Source organism: Hyla sarda, unplaced genomic scaffold (assembly GCF_029499605.1).
Source record: "Hyla sarda isolate aHylSar1 unplaced genomic scaffold, aHylSar1.hap1 scaffold_998, whole genome shotgun sequence".
Taxonomy (NCBI): domain Eukaryota; kingdom Metazoa; phylum Chordata; class Amphibia; order Anura; family Hylidae; genus Hyla; species Hyla sarda.
Genome location: NW_026611029.1, coordinates 77,920 through 93,506, shown reverse-complemented (window position 1 = coordinate 93,506; position 15,587 = coordinate 77,920). Strand labels below are relative to the sequence as shown.

At 45.3% G+C, this 15,587-nt stretch overlaps 3 non-coding genes and 2 pseudogenes across 3 annotated transcripts; all 5 read right to left on the bottom strand.

The window, feature by feature from the left end:
* Positions 1–1,408: 1,408 nt before the first annotated feature.
* Positions 1,409–1,594, bottom strand: LOC130351812 (U2 spliceosomal RNA). Its single transcript, XR_008888359.1, has one exon. It is a non-coding gene; the product is annotated as a U2 spliceosomal RNA (small nuclear RNA).
* A 692-nt stretch (positions 1,595–2,286) lies between these two features.
* Positions 2,287–2,446, bottom strand: LOC130351822 (U2 spliceosomal RNA; annotated as a pseudogene).
* A 2,075-nt stretch (positions 2,447–4,521) lies between these two features.
* LOC130351803 (U2 spliceosomal RNA) lies at positions 4,522–4,712 on the bottom strand. Its single transcript, XR_008888352.1, has one exon. It is a non-coding gene; the product is annotated as a U2 spliceosomal RNA (small nuclear RNA).
* Positions 4,713–6,797: 2,085 nt separating this feature from the next.
* On the bottom strand, positions 6,798–6,988 carry LOC130351797 (U2 spliceosomal RNA). Its single transcript, XR_008888347.1, has one exon. It is a non-coding gene; the product is annotated as a U2 spliceosomal RNA (small nuclear RNA).
* Positions 6,989–9,077: 2,089 nt separating this feature from the next.
* Positions 9,078–9,258, bottom strand: LOC130351809 (U2 spliceosomal RNA; annotated as a pseudogene).
* Between the last annotated feature and the right edge of the window lie 6,329 nt (positions 9,259–15,587).

The following is a 15,587-nucleotide window of genomic DNA, read 5'->3' as shown; positions in this document are numbered from 1 at the left end:
GACGACATCACCAAACAGCTCCATAGTCACATACACAGCAAAGGAGAGATGTTGTTTACACCTAGTGATGTCAGTGGTATTGAGTGACATCACAGCACAGTGCTAAGGCTCCTGGGCCTGGACACAGCAGCGGCTGCAATATCTCAACGGAGAATACGTTTATATCTATGTGTGTGTGTGCGCATATATATATATATATATATATATATATATATATATATATATATATTTCTCCGCCGAAATCACTTTTAAACCCATTTCCACCTTTTTTTCCCTTCTCTTCCTCTTACTTTTTTTTCACGTTTTTTTACGTTTTTCTCCTTTTCGCCTCTTTTCTGGGCGTATTATTCTTCTTTTTCTTCTTTTTTTTCGTCTAATGCATACCCCATCAGTGCAGCAATGCTTATTCAATACCGCCAGCAGATGGAGACACTGGGGGATAATTTTCTAAGGATTTATACTGATTTTTCCTGTCTGAATTTGTCGCACAGAAAGTTGCAGGCCAAATATGTGTGACATTTCTGCGACTTTAGCTTCTAGAGCATTTTTACAACATTATACATAGGTGCTGAATACATAAAAAGCGACTGTTCAGCGACAGACAAGTCGCATCGGCTGAAAGTAGGCCAGAATGTCAGTCCATGTTGGAGCAGGTTTAGATACAGTCTAAAGCATAGATCTCAAAGTCTGTGCACAGAATTTAGCAAGGGCCTCGCACCTTCTGATGCATCAGGTAGGTGCACAATAGCATAGCCTAACCCTCTGTACTTTGGTCTATATTGATGCGGGACATAGACAGCCAGCTGATGACCAATCCATTAGTGCAATGGATGGCTGGAAGCATTTGTCTTTGCCTTTGCAATACCACAGAAGCAATGCATGGTCAATGTACAGCAATGACACACCTGTGTGAACAGCCAGGAGACCCCCCCCCCCCCCCCCCCCATGTTATGTTACATAGTTACATAGTTAGTACGGTCGAAAAAAGACATATGTCCATCACGTTCAACCAGGGAATTAAGGGGTAGGGGTGTGGCGCGATATTGGGGAAGGGATGAGATTTTATATTTCTTCATAAGCATTAATCTTATTTTGTCAATTAGGAACATTCAGCACCCACCCGCTATCAAGGCAGCTGCCTATCATGTCATGCCCTACCTGCACAGGTGTGCTGGCTACTCAAATGATCCAATTAAGGAGGCCATTTAGTCAGCAGCAGCAGAAGTCCTGTGCCTGGACGCTCCAACAGGGGCCAGACACAAGCAGAAGCAGAAGCAGCAGAAGCAGCAGCAGCACCACCTTTTGTTTTTTGGCTGCAGCAGCAGCAAGGCCCACAGGGCTGGCTAGCTGGCTAGCCAGCAAGCAGGTAGCAATGAAAGTAGGAATCTTTCTTTTTAACCCTGTAAGGGGGTGGTGCACTGTACCCGAAGATACTGCCATATCGGGTCAATGCATAGGGCGACGGAAGCAAGCTTCGAAATCGGCCCCCGTTCTCAAAAATCCATTTAATATATGGTCCCCAGATAGGGGACGTATCAGATATTAAACTGATAAGAACAGATACTTTTTTTTTTGTTTTTTATCTAAAGCCGAGGAACGTGCTTTCGATTCACCCAAAGTGCAAGAAAAAGTGCAAACGTGTTACACTAAAAAAACGTGCACAAAGGATGCGGTCTATCGCAAGCCCTTCTCCGATAGGAGAGAGGCCCCCCAACAAACCTTACCCTTCGCCTCCGGACCAAAAGGTACCTGCGAGGTTCCAGGTTCGATGTCCCTTTTCGCCGAAGCTACTAGGAGACCACAAATGCTCCCGGCATCCCCCTTGGCGTTAGCCAAGGTATCTGCCCGCAGAGCCGATTACGGTAGGTACCCTGCGAAGCAGGAGTACCCGGGGTGTTTGCAGGGAGGTGCGGAACCTAATGGCCACACACACCTCCCCTAGACCGCCAGGAGGGACACCCAGAAGGGCTACCGCATCCTGACAAATCCTGTGAACACACAACACGCAAAAAGTGACACAGTGAGACAAAAAATAAATAAATAAGTGAATGTGTGCAGATATACTGCCCGGACATCCGGCCGGATCTATAAAAATTTCTCTGATCCTAGCCAGAAGGCCGGGAATCAAGAGGTGAGTGCCACAAGGTGAAGAGATTATGGTGCCCGTGCTTCAACTCAGTGAGCCTATTCTCCCAGTGAGTTTCGGCACCTCGGGGTCACCACTCCCCGAGGCACAAAAGTACCTCGGCTCTAGACCCTCTCAGCCTCATGGCGAGACCCGGAGGGAACAGGTCACATCGGGGCAGCCGTCGAGCTGATTCCTCAGAACCAGCCCCGGAAAGCCCTGGTACACCTGCATCCTCCATGCAGCACCCATCCCCACCAGCATGAAAACTGATAAGAACAGATACTACACTTGATCTTAGCCAAAAGGCCGAGAAGCGATAACCGTGAAAGGGGCGGGCCCAACAAGGTCCCCTTCATGGGCACTATCACTGCTTGCTGTCAGGGAGGCTGCCAGACAATTTTCCATGCACACTCTGGGCTGGGGGGCAGTCAACCACCAGTACACACAGCAGAACCTAAACCCATACCATTATTGCTAAGCAGCAAGACAGGGGCCCATTGCACTCCCACGGGGCCTTTTTAAATGCAATCCATAACCCGGATTTGCCAGGAACCCTTCTTACTCCTCCTACTTGCATGTGACACTGGGCTTAGGATCTGCATAGGAAACACACACACAAGCACACACCTACCTTTGTTGCCTGCAGATGCCTCCTTGGCTGTCCCCAAACGGTATCAAACCAACACCCACGGGAAGCTGTAAGCATAGAGGACATGCCTGCACCCCATTGGACTTACCTGTGTGGGTTAAATCCGGGTTATTTGACAACCTATGGCGGTGATGGTTCTGCTCAGGCAGAGAAGTGCTGATGCTCCTCATAAAGCTGTCGCTGCTGTGAAGGTTCTAGGTGACATCACAAATCCCTATGGTTACATACACAACAAAGCTGGGTTGTTGTTGTTTACACTCTGCAAGGCCTGTGGAAGTGAGTGACATCATAGCACTGTAGTTCTGAGGGTTCAAGATGGATGCAACAATCTCCTGTTGCTTCTATGAAGGCCGTAATAGACGACATCACCAAACAGCTCCATAGTCACATACACAGCAAAGGAGAGATGTTGTTTACACCTAGTGATGTCAGTGGTATTGAGTGACATCACAGCACAGTGCTAAGGCTCCTGGGCCTGGACACAGCAGCGGCTGCAATATCTCAACGGAGAATACGTTTATATCTATGTGTGTGTGTGCGCATATATATATATATATATATATATATATATATTTCTCCGCCGAAATCACTTTTAAACCCATTTCCACCTTTTTTTCCCTTCTCTTCCTCTTACTTTTTTTTCACGTTTTTTTACGTTTTTCTCCTTTTCGCCTCTTTTCTGGGCGTATTATTCTTCTTTTTCTTCTTTTTTTTCGTCTAATGCATACCCCATCAGTGCAGCAATGCTTATTCAATACCGCCAGCAGATGGAGACACTGGGGGATAATTTTCTAAGGATTTATACTGATTTTTCCTGTCTGAATTTGTCGCACAGAAAGTTGCAGGCCAAATATGTGTGACATTTCTGCGACTTTAGCTTCTAGAGCATTTTTACAACATTATACATAGGTGCTGAATACATAAAAAGCGACTGTTCAGCGACAGACAAGTCGCATCGGCTGAAAGTAGGCCAGAATGTCAGTCCATGTTGGAGCAGGTTTAGATACAGTCTAAAGCATAGATCTCAAAGTCTGTGCACAGAATTTAGCAAGGGCCTCGCACCTTCTGATGCATCAGGTAGGTGCACAATAGCATAGCCTAACCCTCTGTACTTTGGTCTATATTGATGCGGGACATAGACAGCCAGCTGATGACCAATCCATTAGTGCAATGGATGGCTGGAAGCATTTGTCTTTGCCTTTGCAATACCACAGAAGCAATGCATGGTCAATGTACAGCAACGACACACCTGTGTGAACAGCCAGGAGACCCCCCCCCCCCATGTTATGTTACATAGTTACATAGTTAGTACGGTCGAAAAAAGACATATGTCCATCACGTTCAACCAGGGAATTAAGGGGTAGGGGTGTGGCGCGATATTGGGGAAGGGATGAGATTTTATATTTCTTCATAAGCATTAATCTTATTTTGTCAATTAGGAACATTCAGCACCCACCCGCTATCAAGGCAGCTGCCTATCATGTCATGCCCTACCTGCACAGGTGTGCTGGCTACTCAAATGATCCAATTAAGGAGGCCATTTAGTCAGCAGCAGCAGAAGTCCTGTGCCTGGACGCTCCAACAGGGGCCAGACACAAGCAGAAGCAGAAGCAGCAGAAGCAGCAGCAGCACCACCTTTTGTTTTTTGGCTGCAGCAGCAGCAAGGCCCACAGGGCTGGCTAGCTGGCTAGCCAGCAAGCAGGTAGCAATGAAAGTAGGAATCTTTCTTTTTAACCCTGTAAGGGGGTGGTGCACTGTACCCGAAGATACTGCCATATCGGGTCAATGCATAGGGCGACGGAAGCAAGCTTTGAAATCGGCCCCCGTTCTCAAAAATCCATTTAATATATGGTCCCCAGATAGGGGACGTATCAGATATTAAACTGATAAGAACAGATACTACACTTGATCTTAGCCAAAAGGCCGAGAAGCGATAACCGTTAAAGGGGCGGGCCCAACAAGGTCCCCTTCATGGGCACTATCACTGCTTGCTGTCAGGGAGGCTGCCAGACAATTTTCCATGCACACTCTGGGCTGGGGGGCAGTCAACCACCAGTACACACAGCAGAACCTAAACCCATACCATTATTGCTAAGCAGCAAGACAGGGGCCCATTGCACTCCCACGGGGCCTTTTTAAATGCAATCCATAACCCGGATTTGCCAGGAACCCTTCTTACTCCTCCTACTTGCATGTGACACTGGGCTTAGGATCTGCATAGGAAACACACACACAAGCACACACCTACCTTTGTTGCCTGCAGATGCCTCCTTGGCTGTCCCCAAACGGTATCAAACCAACACCCACGGGAAGCTGTAAGCATAGAGGACATGCCTGCACCCCATTGGACTTACCTGTGTGGGTTAAATCCGGGTTATTTGACAACCTATGGCGGTGATGGTTCTGCTCAGGCAGAGCAGTGCTGATGCTCCTCATAAAGCTGTCGCTGCTGTGAAGGTTCTAGGTGACATCACAAATCCCTTTGGTTACATACACAACAAAGCTGGGTTGTTGTTGTTTACACTCTGCAAGGCCTGTGGAAGTGAGTGACATCATAGCACTGTAGTTCTGAGGGTTCAAGATGGATGCAACAATCTCCTGTTGCTTCTATGAAGGCCGTAATAGACGACATCACCAAACAGCTCCATAGTCACATACACAGCAAAGGAGAGATGTTGTTTACACCTAGTGATGTCAGTGGTATTGAGTGACATCACAGCACAGTGCTAAGGCTCCTGGGCCTGGACACAGCAGCGGCTGCAATATCTCAACGGAGAATACGTTTATATCTATGTGTGTGTGTGCGCATATATATATATATATATATATATATATATATATATATTTCTCCGCCGAAATCACTTTTAAACCCATTTCCACCTTTTTTTCCCTTCTCTTCCTCTTACTTTTTTTTCACGTTTTTTTACGTTTTTCTCCTTTTCGCCTCTTTTCTGGGCGTATTATTCTTCTTTTTCTTCTTTTTTTTCGTCTAATGCATACCCCATCAGTGCAGCAATGCTTATTCAATACCGCCAGCAGATGGAGACACTGGGGGATAATTTTCTAAGGATTTATACAGATTTTTCCTGTCTGAATTTGTCGCACAGAAAGTTGCAGGCCAAATATGTGTGACATTTCTGCGACTTTAGCTTCTAGAGCATTTTTACAACATTATACATAGGTGCTGAATACATAAAAAGCGACTGTTCAGCGACAGACAAGTCGCATCGGCTGAAAGTAGGCCAGAATGTCAGTCCATGTTGGAGCAGGTTTAGATACAGTCTAAAGCATAGATCTCAAAGTCTGTGCACAGAATTTAGCAAGGGCCTCGCACCTTCTGATGCATCAGGTAGGTGCACAATAGCATAGCCTAACCCTCTGTACTTTGGTCTATATTGATGCGGGACATAGACAGCCAGCTGATGACCAATCCATTAGTGCAATGGATGGCTGGAAGCATTTGTCTTTGCCTTTGCAATACCACAGAAGCAATGCATGGTCAATGTACAGCAATGACACACCTGTGTGAACAGCCAGGAGACACCCCCCCCCCCCCCATGTTATGTTACATAGTTACATAGTTAGTACGGTCGAAAAAAGACATATGTCCATCACGTTCAACCAGGGAATTAAGGGGTAGGGGTGTGGCGCGATATTGGGGAAGGGATGAGATTTTATATTTCTTCATAAGCATTAATCTTATTTTGTCAATTAGGAACATTCAGCACCCACCCGCTATCAAGGCAGCTGCCTATCATGTCATGCCCTACCTGCACAGGTGTGCTGGCTACTCAAATGATCCAATTAAGGAGGCCATTTAGTCAGCAGCAGCAGAAGTCCTGTGCCTGGACGCTCCAACAGGGGCCAGACACAAGCAGAAGCAGAAGCAGCAGAAGCAGCAGCAGCACCACCTTTTGTTTTTTGGCTGCAGCAGCAGCAAGGCCCACAGGGCTGGCTAGCTGGCTAGCCAGCAAGCAGGTAGCAATGAAAGTAGGAATCTTTCTTTTTAACCCTGTAAGGGGGTGGTGCACTGTACCCGAAGATACTGCCATATCGGGTCAATGCATAGGGCGACGGAAGCAAGCTTCGAAATCGGCCCCCGTTCTCAAAAATCCATTTAATATATGGTCCCCAGATAGGGGACGTATCAGATATTAAACTGATAAGAACAGATACTACACTTGATCTTAGCCAAAAGGCCGAGAAGCGATAACCGTGAAAGGGGCGGGCCCAACAAGGTCCCCTTCATGGGCACTATCACTGCTTGCTGTCAGGGAGGCTGCCAGACAATTTTCCATGCACACTCTGGGCTGGGGGGCAGTCAACCACCAGTACACACAGCAGAACCTAAACCCATACCATTATTGCTAAGCAGCAAGACAGGGGCCCATTGCACTCCCACGGGGCCTTTTTAAATGCAATCCATAACCCGGATTTGCCAGGAACCCTTCTTACTCCTCCTACTTGCATGTGACACTGGGCTTAGGATCTGCATAGGAAACACACACACAAGCACACACCTACCTTTGTTGCCTGCAGATGCCTCCTTGGCTGTCCCCAAACGGTATCAAACCAACACCCACGGGAAGCTGTAAGCATAGAGGACATGCCTGCACCCCATTGGACTTACCTGTGTGGGTTAAATCCGGGTTATTTGACAACCTATGGCGGTGATGGTTCTGCTCAGGCAGAGCAGTGCTGATGCTCCTCATAAAGCTGTCGCTGCTGTGAAGGTTCTAGGTGACATCACAAATCCCTATGGTTACATACACAACAAAGCTGGGTTGTTGTTGTTTACACTCTGCAAGGCCTGTGGAAGTGAGTGACATCATAGCACTGTAGTTCTGAGGGTTCAAGATGGATGCAACAATCTCCTGTTGCTTCTATGAAGGCCGTAATAGACGACATCACCAAACAGCTCCATAGTCACATACACAGCAAAGGAGAGATGTTGTTTACACCTAGTGATGTCAGTGGTATTGAGTGACATCACAGCACAGTGCTAAGGCTCCTGGGCCTGGACACAGCAGCGGCTGCAATATCTCAACGGAGAATACGTTTATATCTATGTGTGTGTGTGCGCATATATATATATATATATATATATATATATATATATATATATATTTCTCCGCCGAAATCACTTTTAAACCCATTTCCACCTTTTTTTCCCTTCTCTTCCTCTTACTTTTTTTTCACGTTTTTTTACGTTTTTCTCCTTTTCGCCTCTTTTCTGGGCGTATTATTCTTCCTTTTTCTTCTTTTTTTTCGTCTAATGCATACCCCATCAGTGCAGCAATGCTTATTCAATACCGCCAGCAGATGGAGACACTGGGGGATAATTTTCTAAGGATTTATACTGATTTTTCCTGTCTGAATTTGTCGCACAGAAAGTTGCAGGCCAAATATGTGTGACATTTCTGCGACTTTAGCTTCTAGAGCATTTTTACAACATTATACATAGGTGCTGAATACATAAAAAGCGACTGTTCAGCGACAGACAAGTCGCATCGGCTGAAAGTAGGCCAGAATGTCAGTCCATGTTGGAGCAGGTTTAGATACAGTCTAAAGCATAGATCTCAAAGTCTGTGCACAGAATTTAGCAAGGGCCTCGCACCTTCTGATGCATCAGGTAGGTGCACAATAGCATAGCCTAACCCTCTGTACTTTGGTCTATATTGATGCGGGACATAGACAGCCAGCTGATGACCAATCCATTAGTGCAATGGATGGCTGGAAGCATTTGTCTTTGCCTTTGCAATACCACAGAAGCAATGCATGGTCAATGTACAGCAATGACACACCTGTGTGAACAGCCAGGAGACCCCCCCCCCCCCATGTTATGTTACATAGTTACATAGTTAGTACGGTCGAAAAAAGACATATGTCCATCACGTTCAACCAGGGAATTAAGGGGTAGGGGTGTGGCGCGATATTGGGGAAGGGATGAGATTTTATATTTCTTCATAAGCATTAATCTTATTTTGTCAATTAGGAACATTCAGCACCCACCCGCTATCAAGGCAGCTGCCTATCATGTCATGCCCTACCTGCACAGGTGTGCTGGCTACTCAAATGATCCAATTAAGGAGGCCATTTAGTCAGCAGCAGCAGAAGTCCTGTGCCTGGACGCTCCAACAGGGGCCAGACACAAGCAGAAGCAGAAGCAGCAGAAGCAGCAGCAGCACCACCTTTTGTTTTTTGGCTGCAGCAGCAGCAAGGCCCACAGGGCTGGCTAGCTGGCTAGCCAGCAAGCAGGTAGCAATGAAAGTAGGAATCTTTCTTTTTAACCCTGTAAGGGGGTGGTGCACTGTACCCGAAGATACTGCCATATCGGGTCAATGCATAGGGCGACGGAAGCAAGCTTCGAAATCGGCCCCCGTTCTCAAAAATCCATTTAATATATGGTCCCCAGATAGGGGACGTATCAGATATTAAACTGATAAGAACAGATTTTTTTTTTTTTTTATTGAAAAGGAAATATACAATACATAACCAAGTAAATCATTCAAAAAATTACATATTCATCTGAAAACACATGAAAAACACATATTTGACATATACAATATATACAGGAAGCATGTCTTTACATGTACATATAACAAAAAGCTTTCCCTTCATGACTTTCCCTCAGAAAAAATAAATTGCAGCGGATTCTGTCCCTCCAACTGTCCCTTCATATCAGGATATAATCTGTAAGAAAAGAAAAAGAAAGACAAATAAGAATACAATCATAACCAGTACTTCCATTTTTTGTGTTTCCAGATCCCCTCTGCATCATCAGAACCATAGTTTTTCCTATCACATAATACGTAAAGGTAAATTTTACCACGGATCATGCCCAGACACTCCTTCACACTTACTTCAGTTTGATTGAAAATCCTAATATTCCTTACATCCCACAGAACCTCTTTTACACAATTTACTATGAACCATAACACTCTTGCCTTCTCTCTCTCCACTGCACACAAACCAAACATCATCATATTAAAGGATAAGATTTCAATTCCAGTAAGATTTTTAATTAGACCAGACATTTTTCTCCACACAGACTTCGCATAACCACACTCCCAAAACACATGTACATAATTCTCACATCCACCGCAACCATCCCTGGGACACACTTCACTGTCTACCAATCTCCTTCTCCTCTGAAATTCCCTTGTTGGCAGACACCCATGAGCTAACATCCAAGACAAGTCCTTTTGTTTATTTGTCAGTTCCTTGTGACTGACATTTTTCCACACTACCTTACAATCCTTCTCAGACAGACCTCCCACACATTCCACTGTTTCTCTCTGCTCCAACACTTTCATCACCTTCTTACTATCATTCCATTCAGTCACACATTCCAGATTATTTTTCCTGACACACCGCCCTATTCTCTGATAGAACCAAGAAACCTCAAAACTTACAGGTACCCTTAAGTCCCTTTCCATTAGCTTATATTTCAACAACACATTACCAGCCAAATACCTTACCATGCACCCAAACACACATTCCTTCTTACTTACAGCGAGACAAAAACTGACATACTTCACAGCCAGGAACACTTCCACATTCATCATTCCTTTCCCACCATGCATTCTGCTTTTCACCACCTTCCCACGACTCAATTTCTCCATCCTTGAATTCCATAAGAAAACAAAGATCTGCCTGATAATTCTTGCCAGACACCTATCCGGTGGAGGAAACACATAATTAACATAAAGCAAAATAGGAATTATAACAGCTTTAATAACCAGAATCCTTCCCTCAATCGATAAAGTCCTTAAAGACCAGAAGTTTATTTTATTCCCCACCCTCCCCAAAACCCTCTCCCAACTTTCTTTCCCATACAAATCATTATCAAACACCACCCCAAGCACTTCCACACCCCCCTCTCTCACAGGCCACTCGCACAACCCACTCTCTCCCCACCCCTCAAAAAATTTACAACCACTCTTCCCAACATTAAGCTTAAACCCACTCATTAAACAGAAACACTCAATCAATAACTTAGCACGCCTTACCCCTGCCATTGACTTACATACAACAGTAACATCATCCATGTAACCAATCACTCGCATATCCTTCCCATGACTACCAGGTATTTCTATACCCCGCATCACCTTATCTCTCCTAATCATCCCCAACAAAGGCTCAATCATACAAATAAAAAGAATTGGCGACAGGGGACACCCCTGCCGCACTCCAGATTTTATACTCACCTCCCTACTCAGAAAACCATTGACCTGAATCTTACTATAAATGTCCCTATACAAACATTCAATCCACTTCACCATTCTGTCCGGCACATTCATCCTCCTCAAAACCCTAAACAATAAATCATGCACCACCCTATCATAAGCTTTTTCAAAATCCACCGTAACAACAGCCACACCTTGCTTCCTAGTTTTACAGTCCCACAATACATCCCTCAGACCTAACAGACATTCAGAAATCCTACGATCAGGCACTGCACACATTTGCTCCTCACCTACCATACAATCAATCACATCCTTTAACCTATTCGCAATAACTTTAGCAATAATTTTGTAATCACAATTCAAGAGCGCTATAGGCCTCCAATTTTTAAGATCCCTCTTATCCCCTTTTTTAAACAATAACACAGTCACACTCTCACTCATACTTTTAGATAACTTCCCTCTCCTAAGTACTTCCTTACACACCTCCCATACATAATCCCCTAACATATCCCAAAACACAAGATAAAATTCCACAGGCAAACCATCACTCCCTGCCACCTTTCCTTTCTTCATCCCATTCACAGCATCCTCCACCTCACTCTTCCTCACATCCTCTTCCATAAAGAACCCATCAATTTCATCCAAACGCTTATCCACATATCCCAAACATTCCTTCTCTAGAGTCACGTCCCGCTCCTTCTCCGTGAATAAATCAGAATAAAACTTCCACACTTCCTCTAACACCTCATCCTTACCAAAGACCTCTACCCCATCATTCTTAAAAACACTCATCATCTCAGTTTTTTTACTGAATGCCTTTTTAAAGAAAAATTTGCTACATTTCTCATCCTTCTCTTTCACTTCAACCCTAGCCTGTGCAATAATCTTCCTTCCATTCCTCTCCAGACACTCATTCACACTTCCACGAGCTTCCTCAATCTCCTTCTCAACACTCATCCCCAAACGCCTCAATTCATACAAATACTCTAACCTTCTTTGCCATCTCTCATACTCTTCTCTATCTTTCCTCCCTTTCTCACACCCTTTTTTAATAAAAAACCTTTTAGTCTCTAACTTCACCCACTCCCACCACTCAACCACACTATAAAATGCATCCTTCCTCAACACCCATCCATCAAAACGCTCCCTATATTCTTGTAATACACATTCATTATCCAATAAAGACACATTCAACTTCCAAACACCCTTTCCATACTCACTTAGACCACCACCTTTTACCACACACTCAATCCAGGCATGATCCGTGAACGGTAACCTCCTCCGTCTGAAATTAGAAACAGACATTAGTTTTGAGACAAAAATGAAATCAATACGCGAACTTGTATTGTTAGAAAAATATGTATAACCGATAGTACCATCATTATGGGCAACAAAGGAATCCTTTAACCCGAATAAATTTACAATCTCTTTAAGCTGCTTACTAGTACTGTCTAAACCAGACCCACCACCCACCGTAGTACTACTCCTATCCCCCTCTGTTATTATACAATTGAAATCCCCTATAAGGAACACATCATCCCTCCCACTCAAAAAGAAATATAATTTCTCAAACACCTCCCCTCTTTCCTTCCTCCCAGTTGGAGCATAAACATTAATTACTTTATATGTGAAACCCCTGAAAATAAAATGCACTAATAATACCCTACCCGGAACAATATGGACAACTTTTTTAACAACAAACTCATTACTTTTGAACAAAATCCCCACCCCCGAATTACGTTCCATTGAACCAGACCATACCGATTGCCCATAAGGCCAGGAGATATTTGGCTCCCCATCCAAGCAGCACTCCTGGAGACCTAGAACATCAAAAGAATATCTAGAAAGTAAATCAAAAATGGCGGATCTCCTTTCTAAAGATCTAATACTGCGGACATTTAGAGAACCAATTGTTAAACTCATTCAAACATTTGAAGGAAAAAAAGGAAATACAAAATCAAGCATTATCAAAAGGAGGCCTAGCCTTTCCCCGACCTCTACCCTTATTTTTTGCCTCCCCTTCCTTAAACTTAAGAGTCTTTGTCAAATTTTTGACTGAACATTCCTCCAAATAACCTGTGCCCAGGGAGGATAAAGAGGAGTCAGAATCAATCTGACATGACGACCCTCCACCTGCCTCCTCCCTTCCCGGGCTAGGAAAGTCCTCAATCCTTTGACTCTGAGGAGTCGGACAGTCATCCTCCGATTCTTCCACCGGCATCTTTCTCTTCAAGGATTCTTTGTCCACAGTCATCTCCTCTGGGGGATCAGAGGCCTCCGAAACAGATGCCCCTGAAACAGACTCCGCCTTCTCCCCCTCTGCCACCAAAGCATCCGGAACAGACCTAGAAATGGAAGGAAAAACAGGGGCAGACTCTGCTTCACTGGTCAGCACGCTAACCTCTGCATCGCCTGCCCTGGCAGCATTGGAGTCCTCAGGAACTGTCCCACCTCGAAGAGCCATTGCATATGATCGGGGTGCCCCGGACTGGTAAGTGGGGCAACTCCTAGCCAGGTGATCCGAAGAACCACAGAAATGACACTTGCGTTTCTCGGGACAGTCTGCAGTGCGGTGATCAGGCTTGTGGCAGTTCCTGCAAACCTGCCCGGTTGTACAGTTCTCTCTGGTATGACCAAAGCAAAAACAGTCCCGGCAAAAACTTGGCATCCCCGGGTAGTGCAGAAACCCCCTGTTGTTCCCTATCGCAAAGTTCTGCGGGGGGTGACAAAAACCTTCAGCACCACCCTCGGGGGCAGGCCTAAACTCCACCCAAAAACGTCTCATGCCTGTGAAAGTCCCCAGGATGTTATTTTTCCTCTCCGCACCAGAAACAGACACACAATACCTTCTTAGAAAGGTCTGGATCTCCTCATCCCGCACAAAAGGGTTGTACATATGCACTACCACTGGAACTTTCTTAGGCCGAGCCTCGCAGGAAATGAATCGGATCCCTTGTAGGTCAGGGTGAGAAGCATTCTCCTTACTCCGGTAGAGACAGGTACGGAGATCATCCAGGTTGTAGAAGGTCACGTCAAAGAATCCTTGGCTGGGAAAGACCTGGACACAGAAGATGGAAGCATGCGGCATCCTCAGCACTCCCTCCACGACCTTCTGCTGGACATGCAAAATCCCGTAGGCACTCCTCTTTTCCTCCTCGATAAACAGCCGTACTGTATTAGGAGCGTTCGGCGCATTAGCCATCCTCTCCGGCAGACCCGTCCTCCGATGATCACCTTCCCGTTATCCTGGGACTAAGCCCTCTCCCCAATAGCAGCAGGTGGGTGAAGCCCAGGCAATAAACCTGGGCGATCCCACAAGGCCGAGGAGAGGCGTACCCGAATACCTTAGGGCAAGACACTTGATCTTAGCCAAAAGGCCGAGAAGCGATAACCGTTAAAGGGGCGGGCCCAACAAGGTCCCCTTCATGGGCACTATCACTGCTTGCTGTCAGGGAGGCTGCCAGACAATTTTCCATGCACACTCTGGGCTGGGGGGCAGTCAACCACCAGTACACACAGCAGAACCTAAACCCATACCATTATTGCTAAGCAGCAAGACAGGGGCCCATTGCACTCCCACGGGGCCTTTTTAAATGCAATCCATAACCCGGATTTGCCAGGAACCCTTCTTACTCCTCCTACTTGCATGTGACACTGGGCTTAGGATCTGCATAGGAAACACACACACAAGCACACACCTACCTTTGTTGCCTGCAGATGCCTCCTTGGCTGTCCCCAAACGGTATCAAACCAACACCCACGGGAAGCTGTAAGCATAGAGGACATGCCTGCACCCCATTGGACTTACCTGTGTGGGTTAAATCCGGGTTATTTGACAACCTATGGCGGTGATGGTTCTGCTCAGGCAGAGCAGTGCTGATGCTCCTCATAAAGCTGTCGCTGCTGTGAAGGTTCTAGGTGACATCACAAATCCCTTTGGTTACATACACAACAAAGCTGGGTTGTTGTTGTTTACACTCTGCAAGGCCTGTGGAAGTGAGTGACATCATAGCACTGTAGTTCTGAGGGTTCAAGATGGATGCAACAATCTCCTGTTGCTTCTATGAAGGCCGTAATAGACGACATCACCAAACAGCTCCATAGTCACATACACAGCAAAGGAGAGATGTTGTTTACACCTAGTGATGTCAGTGGTATTGAGTGACATCACAGCACAGTGCTAAGGCTCCTGGGCCTGGACACAGCAGCGGCTGCAATATCTCAACGGAGAATACGTTTATATCTATGTGTGTGTGTGCGCATATATATATATATATATATATATATATATATATATATATATATATATTCTCCGCCGAAATCACTTTTAAACCCATTTCCACCTTTTTTTCCCTTCTCTTCCTCTTACTTTTTTTTCACGTTTTTTTACGTTTTTCTCCTTTTCGCCTCTTTTCTGGGCGTATTATTCTTCTTTTTCTTCTTTTTTTTCGTCTAATGCATACCCCATCAGTGCAGCAATGCTTATTCAATACCGCCAGCAGATGGAGACACTGGGGGATAATTTTCTAAGGATTTATACAGATTTTTCCTGTCTGAATTTGTCGCACAGAAAGTTGCAGGCCAAATATGTGTGACATTTCTGCGACTTTAGCTTCTAGAG